This window comes from Peromyscus maniculatus, chromosome 2 (assembly GCF_049852395.1).
Source record: "Peromyscus maniculatus bairdii isolate BWxNUB_F1_BW_parent chromosome 2, HU_Pman_BW_mat_3.1, whole genome shotgun sequence".
Taxonomy (NCBI): Eukaryota; Metazoa; Chordata; class Mammalia; order Rodentia; family Cricetidae; genus Peromyscus; species Peromyscus maniculatus.
The window spans coordinates 36,641,130-36,652,817 of NC_134853.1; the positions used below are offsets into that span (position 1 = coordinate 36,641,130).

General features: G+C 39.6%; 1 long non-coding RNA gene across 2 annotated transcripts; it reads right to left on the reverse strand.

Moving 5' to 3' along the window:
• Positions 1-538: 538 nt before the first annotated feature.
• Positions 539-11,467, reverse strand: LOC143271812 (uncharacterized). Of its 2 annotated transcripts, XR_013048999.1 has the most exons (4): positions 11,138-11,467; positions 8,708-8,790; positions 2,603-2,713; positions 539-1,294 (listed from the first exon to the last, which is right to left on the reverse strand). It is a non-coding gene; the product is annotated as an uncharacterized LOC143271812 (long non-coding RNA). The 2 variants fall into 2 exon arrangements; XR_013048998.1 differs by having other exon boundaries at positions 539-2,713.
• Between the last annotated feature and the right edge of the window lie 221 nt (positions 11,468-11,688).

The window sequence follows — 11,688 nt, forward strand, 5'->3', positions numbered from 1 at the left end:
GTGGGGCAAGAAGAGCACATGTTCAAGACCAGCCTGGGCAATTTGGTGAGATAGTGCCTCAGACATTTTTAAAGAAGTGACAAGGATGCTGGGGATACATACTATGGTGATAGAGTACTTACCCGACAAGCTGTAGCATATTCGAGGCTCTAGGTTGAATCCTCAACACTAGAAGTGGGGTCAGGACAAGAAAGAGAAGTAAACCATTGCTGGGATGGGGTAATTTAAATATTTGGCATTCATTTGAGATCTGTTATTCACCCAGAAAATCTTATGTGTTGACAGTGGGTACTGGTGAGCTTTCTGAGTAGTGTAGTCTCTTGGATTGTCACAGCTCACCTCTGTGACTACCACAGTAATACATAATGGTATGAATTTTTTTTTGTTGTTTCTTGACAGCCTCATTAGCTTTGGCTGTCTGTCACAACATGTGAGGAGAGCTGCCCTCTTGGGATTGGGACAGTTTTTGTTGTGGAATATGTGAAACCAAATGTACCTGTGTTGATCCCACCAGGCAAGAATAAGACCACTACTACAATTTTTTGAGCCAAGTTTGAAGCTAGCTTTATTAAATACTAGCTAGGATGATGGACACTGACCAGATCCATACCCAGAATTCTAAGAGAATGGCTGTGAGTTACACTAGGTGCTTGTCTTAGGGTTTCTATGCTGTGAAGAGACACCATGACCATGGCAACTCTTACAAAGGAAAACAATTAATTGGGGCTGGCTTACAGTTTCAGAGGTTTAGTCCAATATGGAGAGAAGCATGACAATGTGCAGGCAGACATGGTGCTGGAGAAGGAGCTGAGAGTTGTACATCTTGATGAGCAGGCAGCAGAAGGAGGGCTGTCCCATAGTGGATGTAGCTTGAACATAGGAGATCTCAAAGCTCATTCCCATAGTGACACATTTCTTCCAACAAGGCCACACCTACTCCAACAAGGTCACCCCTCTAAATAGTGCCTATGGGCCAAGTATTCAAAAACTTATTCCATGGGGGCCATACAAGGCTAGAAACTTCTGGCTTTGTCCAATCAGGGGCAATCTTACATCCTGATGTACTTTCTACCAACATACCTCCACCTGTGTGTGATCAAGCACATTTTGTGCAGTTGGGGCAACCAACCTTGTTTATCAAAGGGAAAACACAAGATGTTATCTTACCTGAACAGCCCCAACATTCTAGTTGTTCAAGTGGGGCTTTCAGGTTTATCTGCCCTTGGGCAAATGGGGCTGGAGTGTTGTACATTTTGCAGGCAATAGGAAGCTGACTGAGACATTAAGTAGTATCCTATGCATAGAAAACATTAGGTAGATTTTTCTTTGGGCTGCCAGCACACCAAGAACAAAACAACAAACAAAAAACCATAGAGATTTAGGATTAATTGTGAAAGCTTTGCCTATAGCTTAAGCTTGTCCCACTTGTTCTTATACTTTAAATGAACTCATTTCTATTCATCTACATGTTGTCACATGACTCATGGCTGCTACGCCTCCACCTGCATATCTGTCCAAAGCTTTATACCTAAACTATTTTTTGTCATAACTTGTATTATCATCCTAAAAATACCTTTTTTAGGCCTTAAAATATCTTTTTAGAAAAATAACTAACCTAAGCTTTTATGTTTCTCAATCTTATACATTTTACATCTCTTTTGTAAGTTTCTTTTCTAAATTTGGCAACAAAGGAAACTGTAACTATAACTATGTCATCTTCAACTCCATCAGAGACCTGTTTACTTGAGTAAACTGGAAGTGCAAAGCAAACAACTTCCAAAACTAAGAAATGACAAAGACATCTGGCTGCCTGGACAGTCAATCAGGGTTCCTCTGTAATATTGAGACATTCATCTTCATCCTACAGGCCTAGAATATCTGACAGATTTTCTTGTGAAGCATGAAATTTGAAGGACTGCCCTTCGTTTTCATGGCAAATTTCGGAGTTGCCTTCTTTCTGGTCCTGCTTGTTCAATTTGGACAGCATACTGTCAGCAGTCAAGGCAATGGCAGTTTCTTGCCTAAATGGCTAGCTTTCACCACAAAGAAAGCAAACTCCATATGGAGGTTATTTGATGCCCATCATTCTTTTTTGAAGTAAGTTGGTGCCACCAGGAGCAGATATGTCTCACTGTCATGTAAAGTCTTGTTATTAAAACATCTTCAATGACATAGTCTATAAATCTCTAAAGTATTTGAAGACCACCTATCTATATAAAATATATCTGTTTGACCTTGAAAACATACCTGACTACAAGTTTGATTGTTGTAGGTGACTAACTACTAACCTGCATTTCTTTATATCCTAAATAATTTGTAATAATAACTTTTAAGGACTTGAAATTTACATTACATTGTTTAATGAGCTGCATAGGTACAATACCTTAAAAGAGTAGAAATGTATGTATAGTATGTTCTAACAAAAATAACCTTAAATTTGTATCAATACACAGAATACCTTAAGAGTAGAAACGTATATACAGTATAACAAAAATGACCTTAAAGTTATATCAATATACAAAAATCCATACCAATGTAAAATATTTAAGACTAGTAGTTGCTTTTTTAGTTTAAAAGTAGATTCAATAATGGAATGGCTTACAGGCTGCAATTCAACAATCACTGGCTGTGAATGGAAAGCCCGATGAATCTAGCAGCTGCTCAGTTTCACAAGGCCAGGTGTCTCAGCTGGTCTTCTGAATATGCTGGAATCCTGAAGAAGTAGACCAGTGTCAGTGAAGGAATGGATGTGACAGCAAGGCAAGGACGAGCAGGCGAAGAGCAAACAAATCCTTCCTTCTTCCCTTGTTCTTATAGAGGCTTCCAGCAGAAAGTGTGGTCCAGATTAAAGGTGTGCCTTCAACCTCAAGATCTGGATTAAAGGCGTGTATTATTATCTTTCCATCCCTTATTTCAGTGATCTCATTCTGACTTTTGTTGTATTCTTTCATTTTAGGGTACTCTGCTGCTATCCAGGTGTCTCAGTTATCTTTCTGTTGCTGATAAAACACCATGACTAAGGCAACTCATTTAAAAACACATTTAATTTGCATTACAAATCATAATGGCAGAGAAAAGGAACAGCTAAGAGTTCACATCTTGACCCACAACCATGAGGAAGACAGAGAGAGAGAGAGAGAGAGAGAGAGAGAGAGAGAGAGAGAGAGAGAGAGAGAGAGAGAGACTAAGAAGACGGGGGTGTGTGTGTGTGTGTGTGTGTCACACTGGTTGCTGGAGTCCAGCCCCAGCAAGTCAGAAAAACTGAAGAGGAGATGATGTAGAGTTGGCCACTACACACCACACACAAAGACTCCTCTGAGAGAGAAAAACTTAATTCTGTGTTTTTGTTTTTCTCTTATTCCTTTTATACCACCTAAGGCAAAAGTATCTATGCAAGATAAAATCACTTGACAATCACAACTTACATATTTTCCAAAAACAAATCAAAATCTTGACACAATAAGAAATCACACTGATTACAAGTTACATATTTTTTAGAAGCTTGCATGTAGTTAAACATTTTTCTTTGCATTTTTTCCACCATAGCATCTTTGCCTCAAAGCAATAATTATTTTATTATTGATTAACAAAGTTTTAAGAAAGCCAAGGATATTTCAGCCAGTTGCTTTGTATAGGTTGACAGCAGTTTGTGGTTACAATGTAGCAAATTCTTATCCTTATTCTACTCTACAAAACCTTACTAATTAATCTAGCTAACCATCTCTTCTTTTTTCTTTAGACATAATAGGGTCATTAATTTCCCTTCACAGCTTTGTTTTTACAAAGTGCACACTGAAACCTGTGATTAAATCTGGAAACTACATGACCAAGGAACTCAGATTTAATGGTAGGTGTAGGGACACAATTGCTGCCTTTGATCATCAGCTGCTTTTCCACAGGCAAGACTCATGTGTCTCTAATGTGTGAAACTTCCTGGTTTTCATTTTTCATCCTCTGCAAAGAGGATGTCACATCTAGTGTCACATCTAGCAAAAAAGAGGGGGATCTTCTAATCTTATTTCTGTCTTTTTTGTATCTCTCTTTGGAGCAATTGGCAAAGCAACCTAAACCATTTCCCTAATCATCTTCACTATCTTAACAATCTATATCTTTAAATCATTGATCCAACAAAGCAAGATTGCCTTTTAAAAGTCTCTTCATTGTGATCTGCAAGTAAATTGCCCAATGAGGAGTGGGAATTTTCCATGAAACAATCACATATCATAGATTCCTTGGGATTCAACAGTCACACCAGGCCAAATACAGTAAGAACATGATAGCAGAAGCAAGAGGCATTATTAAAACAACTCCCCCGGGGGTGTAGGAGGCTTTGCCTCTCTGGGATACACTCATCATAACTGTGCTAACCTGTGATCTGTACTCCATAATCTCCATTGCCAACTGCAGCTCCAGCCTCTGACAACTGGTGATGGCATGGGCTTTTGAAACTTCAAAGCCTACCCCAAGTGATATCTCCTCTAATAAGGCCATGTCTCTTTATCCTTCCCAAAGAGTTGCATCAGCTTAGGACTAATCATTCAAATAGATAAGCATGTGGGGACCAATCTCATTTAAATTAACACACCATTCTTTCAATTTACTTTTAGAGGTCTGTTTATAGGCTTCTAGTCATCATTTCAATTTTATTCTCTCAGGACTATTTTCAGCTATCACCTCTATGTCAATGATCCCATGTTTATATTACTCCCAGACACTGTAAATTTTTTCCTATGCATTAAACCCATATTTCAAAACAGGTATATTTAATTGACTATACTATAATGCCTCTCAACTTAAGCTTGCTCAGACCTAAAGTAATTTCATTTCAAACACACTCTATAGTCTATTTCAAGACACTCTATAGTCTCCTCAGCTAAAGAAGTCTGTTTATAATACTCTCAAACTAAAAAAGTTGTTTTTCTTTTTGCATGTGTATGTGTGTATGGGGTGCATGGCTATATGTGTGTGAGTACATGTGGAGACCTAACATTAACTGATGTCTCAATTAGCCTCCATCTTATATATGGAGGCAAGGGGGGTCTCAATTGAACCCAGAGAACTCTGATACTAATAGTCTGGCTTGCAAGTTTGCTCTGGGGATTTCTTGTCTCTACCTTCTAAGTGCTGGAATATGAGTGACCCACTCATGCCCACTAAGTACATCAGGCTCTGCTGACTCAATTCTGGTGCTCAGGTGTGTGACAAGGGTCTTATGGTGATATTTGATTTGTACTGAAATGTGATTTTAATTTTATGTTAATAAATAAAGTTGCCCTGGGGTCAGAGCTATTAGAGCCATAGCAAGAGCGTGGTGGTTAGAAGAGCTAGGTAGATTTCTGTGTGTTCAGGAATACAGCCAGTATTGGAGACATACGCCTTTAAGTACCATATGCGGTACTTACAGGCAGTGATGAGGCAGTCATGTGTTTGGGTTTACAACCAATGAGAAGGCAGAACAGAAAGACTATTTAAACAGAGACAAACAGGAAGTAGCTCTCTCTCAGGGAAGTTAGGAGCACTGCAGGAGGTAAGATTTTATCTCTGAGCTCTGACCTCTTGGCTTTCTCTTTTACATTGGCTCTGTGTTTCTTATTTTAATAAGACGATTGGTTACATCTACAGGGTCTTGTCCACCAAGCCATCTTCCCAAGCCCACAAACACTTTAAAATCAATTTTCTTTAGTTGCCTGCCTGTTTTTACTTTCTAACCTGGAACTTCTAGTATTTGTCAAATGGATATTAAAACTCTCTTTCCATTTGACTGAACAGTTTTAGACTCTGTCATTAATTAAAGAGATTTGGATTTTAGTTAATAAGCATAACTGAGAATAGTTTTTTGCTTTAATAAAGTGTTCTTCCTAATTATCAGCAAATAAAATCAAGAAAAGTAAAATATAAAAATTAAAATCTACCCTAACCCTACCTTTCAAAGATAATCACTATTTCTATTTTTTATTTGTTTGTTTTGTTTTGGAGCAAGACATCTCTTTTAATTTAAACTGGCCAGGAACTCACAATCATCCTGTCTAGGCCCCTGGAAGTACTGAGAGTACAAGGCACCTCCACATGTTCACAACTCCTCAACAACTGTAAAAAACATCATCAATAGAGAAGATCAAGGAGAAGAAAGACTCCTGGGGATGGAGGACAGCATTAGAGCAGTGCTACCTACAGACATCAGTGAGGGAAAAATAGAGAGCCTTACCACAATATCAAGAATTGTGGGATATGACAAGAGACCAAACCTGAAGACAGGCTCATTAACAACTAAAAGCAAGGGCTAGCCACTCAATGAAATTAGAGCCAGGTAAAAGCCTCACTTTTAGAGAAAGAAATAGAGAGCAAATGTAAGAGGTGTTTGGAATCCTAAGTAGGTATGCATAGAAAATAACTCTTCTATGATATAGTAAAGGCTTCAAAACTGCAAAACAAAGAATATTAAAAGCTAGAAGAGAAAACTGCCAATTTGTCTATTAGGGCAAACACAGGAATAACTGCATACCTCTTATCAGAAACTAAAAACTAGGAAGAAGAATGATTTGTTTCAAGATAGGAAAGTTTATTTCTACCAATAGAAATTCTATATCTGGCAAAGCAATCTTTTCAAATCAACAGAAACAAAGGGATTTTAAAATACGAACAGTTCGATACCATTCATGAGCACCCAGCCAGGTCCTCAGAAGATATTGGAATCTCAAACACGGAGGAGGAAGGAAGATAGTCTTATCTATAAGAGCACACACAGGATAAAATTTCATGAAAGGACTAGATTAACAGGAGAAGTAGGAAAGGATCCTCCACTTACAACACACAGACCAGCAAAACCTTAATACCAATGAGAGAGAGAAAAAAAGAACAATAATCCTACTAAAAACACAACCAACAAAACTACAGAACTTAACAAAATTATCCTTAGATGTCAGTAATATCCTTAAACATAAATGACTTCAACACTTCAATTAAAAAATTCAGAATAGCTGACTGGAGTGAAAAACAAGACTCAACTATATGTTGTCTCCAAGAAATACCTCACTGGCAATGATCCAGCCCAAGCAAAAGGATAGAGTCAATTTATCAAGCAAACAGAAGCCAGTTACAAGCTGGTACAGCTGTATGGACATTGAATAAAGTAGATTTCAAACCAAAAATAGAAGCAATAGCAAATGCCTCCATGTATTAATAAAAGAAACAATTCAGGAAAACAACGCTTTCTCTTAATTTTATAAAATAAACACTAGTAGGTCAGATAGACCCAGATACTACAGTGGGAAGTTTCAATACTCCATTAATCTATTCAAAGACAATCAAACTAAAAATCAAGTAACCCACAGGGTTAAACTATCCTGTAGTTCAAATGGACTTAACATGTATCTACAGAATAATTCCATCCGACAGACATTCTTTTTGTTGGCCTATGGAACCATTTCTAAAATAGGCCACATTCAGTGTAACAAAGCAAGTTTTAGAAAATACTAAATACTATTTTGGGAGTCTTTATCAATCAATTTCTTCTAGTTTATCCAGTTTAAAGAGATGTTTTCAAAGTATTCCTTAATGATGCTCTGGATTTCACTGGTAGACTGGCTCCTCTTTCAATTCTTGTTATATTAAATTTGGACATTTCTCTCTTTCTTTTTGTTAGTTTGGCTGCAGTTTTCCTGTTTAGATGGAAGATCCACCTCAGCTCTATCTCTCTCTCTCCCCCTGCTCCCGCCTGTGAGAAAGCCCACCAAGCAGGGGCTCTGCCCCGGAGAGTATTTAAAGTCCAGCCCATAGACTTCCCCCTCGTGGTTCCCTTCATGGCTTCTCCTCTTTCCTGGGACCAACTGAGAACGTTTGGCCAGATTAAACCTGGACTTATTAATTTGGCCTGATATGATTTACTGTATCAGTGGAGAAACTCAGTATCATTTGCCAGGTGGAGCTCAGCTTTTTCCTGTTCGCCCCTGTCCACATGGGAAAACCACTCCACTACTTACTCAGTCTCCACTAGACTAGATCAGTTCTGGGCCCAGTGAGTTGCCCCTTCCACGTCACTGCTGTTATGGGTCCAGGACCGTTACCACCCCTCCACACCCCGATTTTGAGGTAGACTTGCCAAGATGCAGCCGTGCCTAGGGCACTCCAACCTGTTCCCACTCAATCCAATTCTCCCTGAATGCCTGGGATGCTGGGACATCTAGGCCTTGGATTTTCCTCTGTATCACCCCAAAGCCTATTGCAATGGACTTAGCACTCTAGACTTCGTGTCTTGAAAAAGGCTTGTGAATGGTTCCTTGCAGGTTATGTCTGATTCCCAATTGCTACAAAATTTATCCAAATTAGCTCCCTCATCCAGGTTTGTGAGCATTACATTCCCACCCCTACCTTGTTTCTGCTTCTCTGCCTGCCTGCATCTCATACTTACTTATGATCAGCAGATCCCCCAGTTTCTCCAACCTGCCTCTTTGTCTCTGTTCACTCCCTTTCCCCCTCCCCACCACCACTGCGGACACCGCCACTTTGGTCTCCCGCCACCTCTCACCATAGCTATGACTTATCATGTCTCACAGCTGGATCTTCTCCCAACCTGGGAGCGTCTATCCCTACAAAAAAAAATTTTGTTTGTCTTTCTGTTAAAGAATCCCATCTACTTTGTGTGTCTGGATGGAAATGTAGCCACAGTATACTTACTTGTTTCTGATTGGTTTTGAAGGCTTGAGCTTACCTGTACCATTTGTCTTGGTAACAGCTCATCTATGTTCACAACTTGCTGTCCGGAATCAGGATTTGCTCTGGGTTTTGCTGACTCTGATATGATGACAGAGAAAGTTATTTTATGCTGTTCTACCTTATTATAAAGAAAAACAGCTAAGAAATTGGGTATGGTTTAAAATCTGTAAAACTTGTAACTCCATATTAAAACTGCTCTGGAAAACAACACATAGTCTGCCACTACCCTAATTAAGTATAGCCAGCCATGATTCTTACTGGTTTGCTTCCCATGGCTTACTCAGCCCACTTTCTTATAGATCCCAGGACAAACAGCCCACTGATGGCACCACCCACAATGGGTTGGGCCCTCCCCATTGATTACTAAATGAGAAAGTGCCTGATAGCTGGATCTCATGGAGGTATTTCCTCAACTGAGGCTCCTTCCCCTGATGGCTCTAGCTTGTGTCAAGTTGACACACAAAACCACCCAGTACACCATCCTTTCTTGCAAAGGCCACCTGGTCACCAAGAACAAGAATGCTCATAGCTGTTCTGTGTATTCCCAGTGACCACTGGTGTCTGACACAGAAAAAGGCTCAGTAAATATTTGCTGACCTAAAACAACATTATGAGAGAAGAGCAATGTGCACAGAAAATAAGAAACAGTGGTAGAATAAGATGGAGGAGGCAGGAGTTGCTGCCAGGAGCAAGATGAAGTGGTTGTTGATTCAAGGAAAGAAAACTCCCTCCCTCCAGAGACAAGGACGGAGATAACTGTGTAACAACAACAAAACTATTTAAAGAATAAAGAAACCTTAAATGGAGGTTATTCAACAGACTTTTCATTTTTATTTCTTGGGAATTAAGAGTCGAGTACACGCTTTAGGGATATTGTAACAATGTTATTTTAAAAGCTGGAGTCTTTAAGGGGGGACCACAGATACCAGCAGGAACTGATGCAGTTTAAGTTAGGAAGCCTTTCAGTTGTCTTCTTTTCTGTGTAGATCCCATCCTACAAAGAGCTCTGAGCTCTTTTTTTAAAAAACTCATTTTAAACAAACATATAATCATATCACTCCCCCCTCCCCTTCCCCCCCTCTCCCATGTCCTTACACTCTCAAATTGATACCTTTTCTTTCTTTAATTATTATATGCATATATTCACAAATATATAAATACAAATAACTGACTCTGTTTTTTTGTTTGTGTGTCTATGGTTTCAGGGCTGATCTACTGAATTAGATAACCAATTAGGCAGTTCTAATTGATTATCCAATATAAGGAGCTCTGAGCTCTTTAGACCTGGAAGACACTTCACATGCTGGGAAATGACAGAGATTATCAATAATATCAACCAGTAGACATAGAATTTGCTGTGGATATCACTCTATATAAATAAAACACTGATGGGCAGTGACCAGGCAGGAAGTATAGGCAGGACAAAGAGAGAAAATTGGGGAAACAGGAAGAAGGGGGGAGAGACACTGCAGCCACGGCCAGGACAAGCAGCATGTAAAGACGCTGGTAAGCCACCAGCCATGTGGCAAGGTATAGATTTATAGAAATGGATTAATTTAAGATATAAGAACAGTTAGCAAGAAGCCTGCCATGGCCATACAGTTTATAAGTAATATAAGCATCTGAGTGATTATTTTATAAGTGGATTGTGGGACTGCGGAGCTTAGTAGAACCTGGAGAGAAGCCCTCCAGCAACAGAATTTGTAACCATAAGTCTGATATATAAAAATGCAGATTTACTTATATCTGAGTTCAACTTAGCACATTACTTTCTAGTTAATAAAAACAAAGTTAAACTTGTGAGGGACTGAATTATAGGCAATGGTCAGACGAAAAATGAAAACAACTTGTATCTCAAGCTGTAGTCCTTTGCCCAAAAAACTGAGCCTTTATCTATAACAAACAAGGAGGTCTCTTCTAAGTCAAATTGACAGGCTTTCTCCTGTGAAAATCTCTGGTGCTGTATAGTAATTTCTGGTAACCATCAGCCCAAAGTGGCCACCATTTCGTCAATAAGTGGCAAATTTCTCCATTTTTGTTTTCTCTTCCAACTCAATACAAGCCAGAGCAAGCCAAATCATTCATTCTTAGCTATCATATAAGAATTCCCTGCTTTTTTTTAGTTCCCCCAGGCCAAGAGCCTCCACTCAGCACATCTACAGCCTTCCCTTTTTTCCCCACTAAAAGTTGTTCCCACTTCTCTTTTGCCTTTGCATCTTTGCCACATCTGAGGGCACGGTAGCTGACTGCCTCACTGTGACAGCTGAGGAAGAACACACTTTGCTATTCTCATTTAGTTAATATTTATTTCCACATTTGTCAATTCAAGGTAATAAAACTATGATTTAGGATAAAGGACCCAGGCTTGGTGGGGTCTACATGCTTTCACACTCAGCACACCCTTGCCACCTGCTTTCCTTGGTACCTTAAGGTGATTCAAATTCCTAGAGACATCTGTGACCATCTTGCTATTGGAGAAAGAAATCTGGTTTGGTGCCTGTGGTGGTTTGAATAAGAATGGCCCCCATATGAGTGGCATTATTAGAAGGTGTGGCCTTGTTTGAGGAAATGCGTCATTGGGAGAGGGCTTTGAGATCTCAAATGCTCAAGCCAGGCCCAGTGTCTCTTTCTCTTCCAGCTGCCTCTCTGCTCCTCCTCCAGCATCAATGTGCTACCATACTTCCCACCATGATGAAAATGGACTAAACCTCTAAAACTATAAGCCACCCCCAATTAAATGCTTTCCTTTATAAGAGTTGCCATCATCATGGTGTCTCTTCACAACAATAGAATACTATGACAGTGCCAGATGCCCATTCCATTCTCTGCCCCCTTCTGTTGAGGCAGCTCATTGTCTTTGTTCTCCCTTTGGCCATGCCTGAAGCATCCTGATCACCCACTGTGGAATTTGGTTGCCAGGGTCTGGTCTCTGTCTTTGCCTGCTTTGACTAGACCTTTGGCTCCATCAGGGATTAG